Raw genomic sequence first — 14,403 nt, 5'->3', positions numbered from 1 at the left:
ACTAAACCATGGAAGACAATGCTACATAAAGATTCCTCTAAAGAGAGTGCATCTTAATATTTGGCTCATAAAAGTCTAAAACTGAATTTAAAATTTCTCCCAAACAATTGTAATTAAACTAAATACCTTGTATAATCCAAGTAAAATATTATTAAGCATTCATATTAATTGAATAATGGAAGCAACATCCACGCTCGTGTGAAGGTCATAATAAAAGTAATGATTGAAACTAAAATATTCAGAAGTAAAATATCAGAAAACATTGTAATGGGAAACAATGAGAAAATGATGCCAAGAGCAAACTAACTACTGTACACCATGAAGTGCAAGTTGCAAGAGAGTTGAGATTTGAAGATAGGGATTAATTAAGGTCTTCATTTTGTGCAGATGCAGAAAAGAGGCTTGGCAATATAAAATGAAGACTGAAGTTCCTAAAATTAAAAATTCTTGATAAAATATTAAGGCCAGATAATAAACATGAGCTTACAGATTGTTATTTATCAAAAAGATTCTTGGTGATAAGAGATGAACCTGTGACACCCGCGGATCCCGGCCCGCAGCAGCTCTCTGCTCCCAGACCCGGTGAGAGAGAGACCCAAACGCCTGGTCAGGTGGGCACTCCTGAAGCTGCAGAGCGGAAGAGACCACCAACACTGCTCACACCTGCCCACATCCCTGGCCCAAGAGGAAACTGTATAAGGCCTCTGGGCTCCCGTGGGGGAGGGCCCAGGAGCGGCAGGACCCCTGCCAGAGACACCGCCAGACCATGAAGGAAACAGACCTGATAAACAGTTCTCCTCACCCAAATCCCGTGGGAGGGAGAGCTAAACCTTCAGAGAGGCAGACAAGCCTGGGAAACCAGAAGAGACTGCTCCCTGCACACACATCTCGGACGCCAGAGGAAAAAGCCAAAGACCATCTGGAACCCTGGTGCACTGAAGCTCCCGGAAGGGGCGGCACAGGTCTTCCTGGTTGCTGCCGCTGCAGAGAGCCCCTGGGCAGCACCCCACGAGCGAACCTGAGCCTCGGGACCACAGGTAAGACCAAATTTTCTGCTGCAAGAAAGCTGCCTGGTGAACTCAAGACACAGGCCCACAGGAACAGCTGAAGACCTGTAGAGAGGAAAAACTACACGCCCGAAAGCAGAACACTCTGTCCCCAGAACTGACTGAAAGAGAGGAAAACAGGTCTACAGCACTCCTGACACACAGGCTTATAGGACAGTCTAGCCACTGTCAGAAATAGCAGAACAAAGTAACACTAGAGATAATCTGATGGCGAGAGGCAAGCGCAGGAAACCAAGCAACAGAAACCAAGACTACATGCCATCATCGGAGCCCAATTCTCCCACCAAAACAAACATGGAATATCCAAACACACCAGAAAAGCAAGATCTAGTTTCAAAATCATATTTGATCATGATGCTGGAGGACTTCAAGAAAGACATGAACACACTTAGGGAAACACAGGAAAACATTAATAAACAAGTAGAAGCCTACAGAGAGGAATCGAAAAAATCCCTGAAAGAATTCCAGGAAAACACAATCAAACAGTTGAAGGAATTAAAAATGGAAATAGAAGCAATCAAGAAAGAACACATGGAAACAACCCTGGATATAGAAAACCAAAAGAAGAGACAAGGAGCTGTAGATACAAGCTTCACCAACAGAATACAAGAGATGGAAGAGAGAATCTCAGGAGCAGAAGATTCCATAGAAATCATTGACACAACTGTCAAAGATAATGTACAGCGGAAAAAGCTACTGGTCCAAAACATACAGGAAATCCAGGACTCAATGAGAAGATCAAACCTAAGGATAATAGGTATAGAAGAGAGTGAAGACTCCCAGCTCAAAGGACCAGTAAATATCTTCAACAAAATCATAGAAGAAAACTTCCCTAACCTAAAAAAAGAGATACACATAGACATACAAGAAGCCTACAGAACTCCAAATAGATTGGACCAGAAAAGAAACACCTCCCGTCACATAATTGTCAAAACACCAAACGCACAAAATAAAGAAAGAATATTAAAAGCAGTAAGGGAAAAAGGTCAAGTAACATATAAAGGGAGACCTATCAGAATCACACCAGACTTCTCGCCAGAAACTATGAAGGCCAGAAGATCCTGGACTGATGTTATACAGACCCTAAGAGAACACAAATGCCAGCCCAGGTTACTGTATCCAGCAAAACTCTCAATTAACATTGATGGAGAAACCAAGATATTCCATGACAAAACCAAATTTACACAATATCTTTCTACAAATCCAGCACTACAAAGGATAATAAATGGTAAAGCCCAACATAAGGAGGCAATCTATACCCAAGAAGAAGCAAGAAACTAATCGTCTTGGCAACAAAACAAAGAGAATGAAAGCACACAAACATAACCTCACATCCAAATATGAATATAACGGGAAGCAATAATCACTATTCCTTAATATCTCTCAATATCAATGGCCTCAACTCCCCAATAAAAAGACATAGATTAACAAACTGGATACGCAACGAGGACCCTGCATTCTGCTGCCTACAGGAAACACACCTCAGAGACAAAGACAGACACTACCTCAGAGTGAAAGGCTGGAAAACAACTTTCCAAGCAAATGGTCGGAAGAAGCAAGCTGGAGTAGCCATTCTAATATCAAATAAAATCAATTTCCAACTAAAAGTCATCAAAAAAGATAAGGAAGGACACTTCATATTCATCAAAGGAAAAATCAACCAAGATGAACTCTCAATCCTAAATATCTATGCCCCAAATACAAGGGCACCTACATACGTAAAAGAAACCTTACTAAAGCTCAAAACACACATTGCACCTCACACAATAATAGTGGGAGATTTCAACACCCCACTCTCATCAATGGACAGATCATGGAAACAGAAATTAAACAGTGATGTAGACAGACTAAGAGAAGTCATGAGCCAAATGGACTTAACGGATATTTATAGAACATTCTATCCTAAAGCAAAAGGATATACCTTCTTCTCAGCTCCTCATGGTACTTTCTCCAAAATTGACCATATAATTGGTCAAAAAACGGGCCTCAACAGGTACAGAAAGATAGAAATAATCCCATGCGTGTTATCGGACCACCACGGCCTAAAACTGGTCTTCAATAACAATAAGGGAAGAATGCCCACATATACGTGGAAATTGAACAATGCTCTACTCAATGATAACCTGGTCAAGGAAGAAATAAAGAAAGAAATTAAAAACTTTTTAGAATTTAATGAAAATGAAGATACAACATACTCAAACTTATGGGACACAATGAAAGCTGTGCTAAGAGGAAAACTCATAGCGCTGAGTGCCTGCAGAAAGAAACAGGAAAGAGCATATGTCAGCAGCTTGACAGCACACCTAAAAGCTCTAGAACAAAAAGAAGCAAATACACCCAGGAGGAGTAGAAGGCAGGAAATAATCAAACTCAGAGCTGAAATCAACCAAGTAGAAACAAAAAGGACCATAGAAAGAATCAACAGAACCAAAAGTTGGTTCTTTGAGAAAATCAACAAGATAGATAAACCCTTAGCCAGATTAACGAGAGGACACAGAGAGTGTGTCCAAATTAACAAAATCAGAAATGAAAAGGGAGACATAACTACAGATTCGGAGGAAATTCAAAAAATCATCAGATCTTACTATAAAAACCTATATTCAACAAAATTTGAAAATCTTCAGGAAATGGACAATTTCCTAGACAGATACCAGGTATCGAAGTTAAATCAGGAACAGATAAACCAGTTAAACAACTCCATAACTCCTAAGGAAATAGAAGCAGTCATTAAAGGTCTCCCAACCAAAAAGAGCCCAGGTCCAGACGGGTTTAGTGCACAATTCTATCAAACCTTCATAGAAGACCTCATACCAATATTATCCAAACTATTCCACAAAATTGAAACAGATGGAGCCCTACCGAATTCCTTCTACGAAGCCACAATTACTCTTATACCTAAACCACACAAAGACACAACAAAGAAAGAGAACTTCAGACCAATTTCCCTTATGAATATCGACGCAAAAATACTCAATAAAATTCTGGCAAACCGAATCCAAGAGCCTATCAAAACAATCATCCACCATGATCAAGTAGGCTTCATCCCAGGCATGCAGGGATGGTTTAATATACAGAAAACCATCAACGTGATCCATTATATAAACAAACTGAAAGAACAGAACCACATGATCATTTCATTAGATGCTGAGAAAGCATTTGACAAAATTCAACACCCCTTCATGATAAAAGTCCTGGAAAGAATAGGAATTCAAGGCCCATACCTAAACATAGTAAAAAGCCATATACAGCAAACCAGTTGCTAACATTAAACTAAATGGAGAGAAACTTGAAGCAAGCCCACTAAAATCAGGGACTAGACAAGGCTGCCCACTCTCTCCCTACTTATTCAATATAGTTCTTGAAGTTCTAGCCAGAGCAATCAGACAACAAAAGGAGATCAAAGGGATACAGATCGGAAAAGAAGAGGTCAAAATATCAGTATTTGCAGATGACATGATAGTATATTTAAGTGATCCCAAAAGTTCCACCAGAGAACTACTAAAGCTGAAAAACAACTTCAGCAAAGTGGCTGGGTATAAAATTAACTCAAATAAATCAGTTGCCTTCCTCTATACAAAAGAGAAACAAGCCGAGAAAGAAATTAGGGAAACGACACCCTTCATAATAGACCCAAATAATATAAAGTACCTCGGTGTGACTTTAACCAAGCAAGTAAAAGATCTGTACAATAAGAACTTCAAGACACTGAGGAAAGAAATTGAAGAAGACCTCAGAAGATGGAAAGATCTCCCAGGCTCATGGATTGGCAGGATTAATATAGTAAAAATGGCCATTTTACCAAAAGCAATCTACAGATTCAATGCAATCCCCATCAAATTACCAATCCAATTCTTCAAAGAGTTAGACAGAACAATTTGCAAATTCATCTGGAATAACAAAAAACCCAGGATAGCTAAAGCTATCCTCAACAATAAAAGGACTTCAGGGGGAATCACTATCCCTGAACTCAAGCAGTATTACAGAGCAATAGTGATAAAAACTGCATGGTATTGGTACAGAGACAGACAGATAGACCAATGGAATAGAATTGAAGACCCAGAAATGAACCCACACACCTATGGTCACTTGATTTTTGACAAAGGAGCCAAAACCATCCAATGGAAAAAAGATAGCATTTTCAGCAAATGGTGCTGGTTCAACTGGAGGGCAACATGTAGAAGAATGCAGATCGATCCATGCTTATCACCCTGTACAAAGCTTAAGTCCAAGTGGATCAAGGACCTCCACATCAAACCAGACACACTCAAACTAATAGAAGAAAAACTAGGGAAGCATCTGGAACACATGGGCACTGGAAAAAATTTCCTGAACAAAACACCAATGGCTTATGCTCTAAGATCAAGAATCGACAAATGGGATCTCATAAAACTGCAAAGCTTCTGTAAGGCAAAGGACACTGTGGTTAGGACAAAACGGCAACCAACAGATTGGGAAAAGATCTTTACCAATCCTACAACAGATAGAGGCCTTATATCCAAAATATACAAAGAACTCAAGAAGTTAGACCGCAGGGAAACAAATAACCCTATTAAAAAATGGGGTTCAGAGCTAAACAAAGAATTCACAGCTGAGGAATGCCGAATGGCTGAGAAACACCTAAAGAAATGTTCAACATCTTTAGTCATAAGGGAAATGCAAATCAAAACAACCCTGAGATTTCACCTCACACCAGTGCGATTGGCTAAGATCAAAAACTCAGGTGACAGCAGATGCTGGGGAGGATGTGGAGAAAGAGGAACACTCCTCCATTGTTGGTGGGATTGCAGACTGGTAAAACCATTCTGGAAATCAGTCTGGAGGTTCCTCAGAAAATTGGACATTGAACTGCCTGAGGATCCAGCTATACCTCTCTTGGGCATATACCCAAAAGATGCCTCAACATATAAAAGAGACACGTGCTCCACTATGTTCATCGCAGCCTTATTTATAATAGCCAGAAAATGGAAAGAACCCAGATGCCCTTCAACAGAGGAATGGATACAGAAAATGTGGTACATCTACACAATGGAATATTACTCAGCTATCAAAAACAACGAGTTTATGAAATTCGTAGGCAAATGGTTGTAACTGGAAAATATCATCCTGAGTGAGCTAACCCAATCACAGAAAGACATACATGGTATGCACTCATTGATAAGTGGCTATTAGCCCAAATGCTTGAATTACCCTAGATCCCTAGAACAAACGAAACTCAAGACGGATGATCAAAATGTGAATGCTCACTCCTTCTTTAAATGAGGGAAAAGAATACCCTTGGCAGGGAAGGGAGAGGCAAAGATTAAAACAGAGACTGAAGGAACACCCATTCAGAGCCTGCCCCACATGTGGCCCATACATATACAGCCACCCAATTAGACAAGATGGATGAAGCAAAGAAGTGCAGACCGACAGGAGCCGGATGTAGATCGCTCCTGAGAGACACAGCCAGAATACAGCAAATATAGAGGCGAATGCCAGCAGCAAACCACTGAACTGAGAATAGGTCCCCTATTGAAGGAATCAGAGAAAGAACTGGAAGAGCTTGAAGGGGCTCGAGACCCCAAAAGTACAACAATGCCAAGCAACCAGAGCTTCCAGGGACTAAGCCACTACCTAAAGACTATACATGGACTGACCCTGGACTCTGACCCCATAGGTAGCAATGAATATCCTAGTAAGAGCACCAGTGGAAGGGGAAGCCCTGGGTTCTGCTAAGACTGAACCCCCAGTGAACTAGTCTATGGGGGGAGGGCGGCAATGGGGGGAGGGTTGGGAGGGGAACACCCATAAGGAAGGGGAGGGGGGAGGAGGATGTTTGCCCGGAAACCGGGAAAGGGAATAACACTCGAAATGTATATAAGAAATACTCAAGTTAATAAAAAAAAAAAAAAAAAGAACATAAACCAACTCTTCCAAAACTGAAGTTCAGGAAATGAGGCTTTATCCTAGTGAAATTTTGTCTGGGTTCAATCCACACCACTGGAAAAACAGGACACTGACTCATGGACAAGGAACTAAGGACTTAACCCAATAAGGAAGAAAATCTTAAAAACTCACGAGAAACAAAGATAGATTAAATATCGCTAAAAATATTATTTACACACACACACACACACACACACACACACACACACAGAGCATGCGTACACACATAAACAGACATGAAAAAGAAATGACAAAAAGTAGCTGGAGATTAGAATATTGTCAAAAGGAATTGGAGAATAATAATAGAAGGCAATGGGGAAGTAGAATGGAGAAGTGGACTTGTGCTTTAATTAATGAACTGACAGAATTAAAAATTAAAAATCAAGTGAAAAAATAATTCGCACTTTGTATTCATTCTTCTCTCACATCATGCCAGGGTTCATGACTACTCATTCAAATATCAAATAATCCAGCATGGCTGTATCAACTCTGTCACCTCTTGTTTCCCACCAGGAATCCCCTCTCCATTTTTCATGCTGGATCAAACTCAACACACCTTGAAGCCTCTCTAGTAATACAAAAGTACGAATGGTTTCCTTGACCCCCTTATTGATTTTAATAAACATAGCTCTTAGACTAAACTTCTTCTCCCATCTTGACTGATACATTTTAATGGATGGATATTTATTCCATCTTTATAAAGCCCTCTTAGATCATTTTGGCTTCTCTGAATTCCCCAAACTGCAGCTCTTTGTAAGAGTTAGATAGGACACTATAAATAGAATCCTATAAATTTCTATGCTCATTTGACTTTGAAAGACACAGTTGGGTTGAGTTCCAAAGAGATATGCTTATGAAAATCCAATAATCTCCTTAGCACTCAGGCTTCCATTGAAAATGTGAAGAAGTGTTGCTGAATACCCCAGGACAGTAGCTCTTTGCTACACAGATTAGTGTCTTTATAAACAATTTTCAAAATTGCTTTAAAAACAGAAAGTCCCACTTTCTACAGTGCACTCCATAGTGACACACTCTAGGGCCTGCTCTGTTTCCCAATCTGCCTCTGTGATATTCTTTGGCTTGGCCAGCATTGCACACTCGAAGGCACACATGCCTCTGTAAAGAAAGCAAAATAACCTCAACTACATATTAGGGCTCCTGAGAATACTAAGGATAAAAACTGTTTTCCAATACATGGAACATATTAGCTTTTACAATAATATTTGTGTTTCATATCATGAAACTACAGCCTTCAGTCAGAATAGATCAGACTTCATTTACTCGCATCCTGAGTGGTAGCAGAACAGTGTAAATTTCTGTAAATCATGTGTTGTAAACATTCATCATCATCTGAAAACTCTTTCAGAAGAGGACACATAAGTTACGAGCCTAAGTAAAGTGAATACTGCATTTTCTAACTTCTTCACTTAAAAACCTGAAAGCCTGAGAATGGTTGTTTGTGCTGAAGCAAACAATTTTAGCTATATGATCAGGCAATGGACTAGAAGAGATTTATTTTTAAATAAATATGTATTGATGGGGGAAAATCATATTTCTGATGGAATAGTTGCCTTGCTGCAGCCTGTTATTGCACTGAATGTTAGCTTTCCAGTCAGCTGATTCATGAGATGGGGCACAAGTTAGGGCTGTTTGGTGTACTTTAATGGGAGTTGTCAGGCAAAGGACATAGTATGGGTTTCTGTTTGCTGGTAAAGCCTCTGGGAAGGCATGAAGCATTGCCTTTTCTCAGAATTTTTAAGATAAACAGATGCCAAACTTTGGTAATTTCTGCACATATTGATTCCATAATGTGGTAATATCTTCTATTCTGATGAAGTAGCAGGTTACATTATATCCCTAGTATAAATCCCCTTGCAGGTGATGTATAATCCCATTTATACTATGAATTATAGCTGTTAGTATTTTATTGAGGACTTCCATATTTATGTTCTTCCGAGGTATAATATAAACTATTACTTCTTTGTTTATGATACTAAAGCTTTTAATTGCTTTATTACAATTAACATATCAACACAAATGATGTATGCTCAAATATCTATTTTTGCCACCATATCATCTCATTATTCATCAATATCATAAATTTCCTTCCTTCTTTTAAATAGGTCCTTAACTGATGATATTGTTACTTTATTTTTTCTAGCAAGTACAAAAACCAATAATTAATGTTTGGACTTATGTATAAAACACAAATCAAAGTGCTAAATTGGTTTTATAATGGACAGATTTATATTATACATCTTAACTGTCCTGACATTTGGTCATATAGGATGTGAATACTGTGCAATATTATCTATCTACCTTGTCATTTCTACTCTTCATTTTAATTGCATTCTTCATTTCATCATTAGTCAAGGTAGTTTTAGTCACAATGCCAAGCAGACATTGCCATGTAAAAGTCTGAGTTGTGTTATTTGGAATTTTTATAGAGTAACTGTAGCAGCAAATCAAGAGCAGTCTGTTCACACAGCAAGTATCTAATCAGGCGATTACAATCACCTGTCTATTGAGGCTTCTTTCACAGCGATAGCCTGTATTAACTGTCTTGTCTTGAGTAAGGCATCTCCCATGTCAAAGGAACCCCAAACTGAGAAAGAAGGGTTATAATGAAGCCACCTTAGTAGGGCTGAAGTTCTATTAAATTCAAAGTCTAGACTGAGTTTTAGTCTGAAATGTATGCCACAAGCAGTTATATACATTTTCCCTGAATGGCACCAGACACTAAAATCCTCTGTACTTAATTGGGTGGTCAGGGCATTAATCTGAGGTATGAATAGATCTCAAATATGTTTCCATAATTTACTACAAAAATTTGAAATGAAGAAAAGTACCTAGTATTGAAGTAGAAGGCTAGAGTCAAATTTCCCAATGGCATGCTATTCACAGTGATAGGTGCATAGAGACATTATATTCAAGGAAGTAGAACTGATCTCTGTATAATACCACTGTTAGTTAAATAGTGGGGATATATTACTGAAATTATAAAATTCATGCTAAGGACACCAACTTCTAACTGGATTATAAGTATTTCAACCGTTATTTGTCAAACATGAACATACATGTGCTTTCTTTCAACTATGTCTCTCCCTTTTACAGAGTAAGGGATGGAAATAGTTCATCTGCTGCATAGCATTGAGAGATCCCAGATCCAATTCTATATACTGTTATTGCACACTGATACTTGAAGATCAATAGGAATATTATTTCCAGCTGCAAGAAATGGTTGGCAAATGGATCATTTCAATAGGTGGTTGACAGTAAATACAGTTCTACCATAATGTAAGGGATAAAATGTGGAAGGTCTCCCAATGGTTAGAGCTTTGGGCCAGCTGAAGCAATAATTCGCCAAGATAAGGTACACTACTGTTCAGACAGTAGAAAGCAATTTACCAGAACAGGTTGGTTAAAACTTCTTAAATGAGTTGTATAATAAGTTCATTTACACAATGCATGGTATGTGTCGAAGGCTACACATAAGCTTGACTACATAGAATCTCTCTCACTGAACAATGAATCAGTTTCTTCCCATGTACGCACTGATGAATTAAGAAAGGAGACAAACACTGATCTTCCGACGTGCTTCCCTTCCTAAGCCCATTGTCAGTTTTCCATTGTCGTGAAAGTTTAGCAGACCTTTGTTCCTGACAGGTGACCCATCAGTTCTTAGTAGAGTGGATGTATTCTGTAGACACTGGTTTGCATTTCTTGCTACAAGTCTTCCTCATACAATCTGATTTCACAACACAAATCTTGCACAGTTTTACATTAGAGCAATGCATAGCTGATAAAAACACATGATGACAACCAGAACAATGAGACCCTTTTTCTTTCACACACTGGCCAAGGGGCCATGGGTAGATTGGTAGTACACATAGACAGTTATGCAGCTAAGGCATCAAGGCAATAATGTGGAATAAGAAACGGGGCACCAAGGATATAGTTCAGTTGGTAGAGAACTTTTCTCTCAACTTTTCTTTGATAGTTATTTTAATTTGACAACAGAAAAAAACAGAGCTTTCCAGTCTGATAGATGACATGTTTAGTGGGTCCAAGGGATACTCCTGTCTTTCTCTCTCTAGCACTGGGATTTTTAAGCCCTTGCTACAGGGTTAATCTTTATGCAGGTGGATGCTGTGGATATGAGCTTAGGTCTTCGTGCTTGAATAGCAAGCACTTTATTCACTGAGCCATTGCTCTAGTCCCTGTGCTGCATTTTATTAAAAAATGAATTTATACTGTTTTATTTTTCTGGGTCCATAGTGAGCTACCCACTTAACGTCTGTAGATAGTTAACAGCTTAATTAAAACAATAAGAATATTTTAAGACTTGTATAGGAAACAATTCTTACAAAATTCCGACAGACTAGTACCACATTTAGAACAGACAGAGAAAAACTAAAATCTCATTATATTATACTAAGCTCAGGCCAAGAAAAATTCTACCTGTAAAAGTAGAAATTGCATTTAAAAAGTCTCCCAAGTTTTTTGGTGGAATGGGTGAGAACTTTTGCTAATAGGGTGCAATTCTACTGCCTTTTGCAATCTAAAGAATGGTGTTGTACCATTGTACATTTTCTCTTGAACTGATAGGCATCAATCTACAATCAAACCCATGCTAGGCATCTTTCACAATCAATACCCATGGTAGGCATTGTCTACAAACAACACCCATGTCACTATTTGAGATACGTGGTTCTTTCAAATAATTATTGAAGTCCCTTTCAGAATAACTTTGCAATTTTAACTACAACAGTTGTTTATTTATCAAGTCAAATGAGTGTGAATATGAATAGTGTAATCCAAGTTGCTATATGGTTGAATCAAAACACACACACACACACACACACACACACACACACACACACACATGCAGAATCTCTTCACTGATAAATTTTCTAAAATGAAGATTTTTCAAATGCAGAACTTATTTCCATCTTCTCAAGGGATGAATTTGAAAAAATACTAACACATAAAATGAACAAGTATATAGAAAAACACAACAGTTCTTTTTCTTTCTCAGAGATCTAGTCATTCCTTCATTTGTTCATAATATTCTCAATAGCAGATATTAATTCTCATGCAGTCCATGAATTATTTAAACAAAATTAAATGAGCTGCCTGAAATTGTAAATTTTTACAGACCATTAATCCTTGTTTCATTTAAAACTAAACTTCTCATTTTTAAAATAGATGCAGGAATGACATAAAGCTAAGTATACTTACACACAGACTTTTTTTTGTTAACCATAGTGTATGTCTGTTGATAAATACATTCTTTTCTCTTCAATAATATTTTTAATGCTACAAGTTATTATAAGGATATTAAGAGAGGGTTGGGGATTTAGCTCAGTGGTAGAGCGCTTGCCTAGGAAGCGCAAGGCCCTGTGTTCGGTCCCCAGCTCTGAAAAAAAAAGAACCAAAAAAAAAGGGTATTGAGAATACTTAAATTTAATAACAGATATTCTTTATATGACCTTGAAAAAGCTAATGTAATTTTGAGGCTAACACATAATTTATTTTATTTTACCATAAAATATTAATAACAGGTTATTCATAAAATGTTGCAGGTTTTGAAATTCATTATATGATGATGGACTGATAGGACAGAGGTAGAACACTGATATTGTAGGCTATTCTGAGTAGTCAGACAAGGCTGTTAGGAATCAAACCTGAGTCCTCTGAAAAAATAGTACCGTCTTAACCTCCAAGTGATCTCTGCATTTCCAGAGAACACTTTTAAATGTCTGAATGCATTTTTTTAAAATGAGGATTGCATCCATTGACTATATTCCATACTCTGCAATTAAAAAGAATGTCCAATAGAGAATACATAGTATGTGCTTAAGTCCCTCCAGTCATGCACACACATTTATTGTAAATAATACTTGAGAGGTATGTGCATGTGTTAGTGTAAAGATATAGACCCTAGGCATTGAGGATTATAAATTTTATTATAAGTTATTAATTTATAGTATCCTTTTAATTGAAAAAGATATAGGTGGGTAACATACTTAACATAGTCTGAAAATAAAAATTCATTTTCCCTTGAATTATCAATATATTATATCTTAATTTTAAATCAAACTTTTTAAACTTGGTTTATGGTATGGTTAGTATGTCTTATAGAACATCTGCTTAAAGGTTGGTAAAATATTAAAATCTTGCAGGATCACCAAAAATAAAATATATATTCATGCACCCAGGATTGTAAAGAACATGGCTGTACACAAAATCATAAACGTATTTAAAACATTATGATTTTAAATTTGTGACTTTGTTTTGTATCTCAATTCTATGATTGAATGTGTAAGCTATCACATGATATTGTAATGTTAAAAGACTGGATAGGCCTGGAGGTCTTTTCTTGACTTCTTGTCTGATTTTCAGAGTTCAAGGTGTACAATCTTAGGCAGATTTTTCTGATGTACCAAAGATACCTCCCCCCTGAGGAATGCTGCTTGTAACCAATAGAAGAGTAGATGAGAGCCTGAGTAAATGTGAATCATTGGCATTTGCATTGCCATAACAAGACCAATGTAGTGTCAGACCCATGGGAATGGCATCATATCGAATTGATCGAAGGATGGATGTTGACAGAGTATTAACAGTGCCTTCCTCTTCCTGGATGCCTGAAGTCTGAGACTACATTAGAAGATTACAGAGAGAAGCTAACCCATGCCCTTGCTCAGCTATGGATAATAATTCAAACTCCTTATTCAACTCATATACATGCTGAGCTTCCAGGGAGGTGGTGTGCCTCCGACAGAGCTAATGGTTCATCGGATCCCATTTTACCTGTATGTTTGTCTGTTTTCTTCAGTCCCTGTCACCCAAGTCAGGTTAACCCTAAAGTCCTGCAGCTTCTGGCACTCCTTTGCTGTCCCTATAGTTGTTTTAGTCCCTGCCCATAGCATCTAGCAGACATTGGGCACAGACACAGTGCCTATGCTGAGGTGGGAACTGTCTTCTGAATAAGATTTTCTCTAGTGTCCTGTGTTTTGTTCTGAGTAAATTTCAGAATGATAATTATATTAAAATTCTCCTTGTTCAACTTACTGTGGTAATGTGAACCAAAGGACACTGAGTACTATCCCCCAAATTTCTTCCTCTCTTTTTGTAAAGGCTATACTTATTTGCCTTGGCAGAGATTAAATTAGATGCATAAGAATCAGATTGCCTGAAATAGGATTTTGATTTTTTGAGCTTTCCCCAATGGTGTTTTAGAAGTTATCCTCACAGAAACTGTATTTTCCTTCTAGAGATTTTATATGTATAAAAAGAATAATATATATATGTATATATATACATATATATTGCAAATTACAGTCCTGGTAAAAGTAGTCAGGCAGTTAAATTTCTTTCCCTGTATTATTTTTTATGTCTCCTTACTGGG

This window comes from Rattus norvegicus, chromosome 1 (genome assembly GCF_021556685.1).
Source record: "Rattus norvegicus strain SHRSP/BbbUtx chromosome 1, alternate assembly SHRSP_T2T, whole genome shotgun sequence".
Classification (NCBI taxonomy): domain Eukaryota; kingdom Metazoa; phylum Chordata; class Mammalia; order Rodentia; family Muridae; genus Rattus; species Rattus norvegicus.
Note: the sequence above shows the minus strand (reverse complement) of the source record.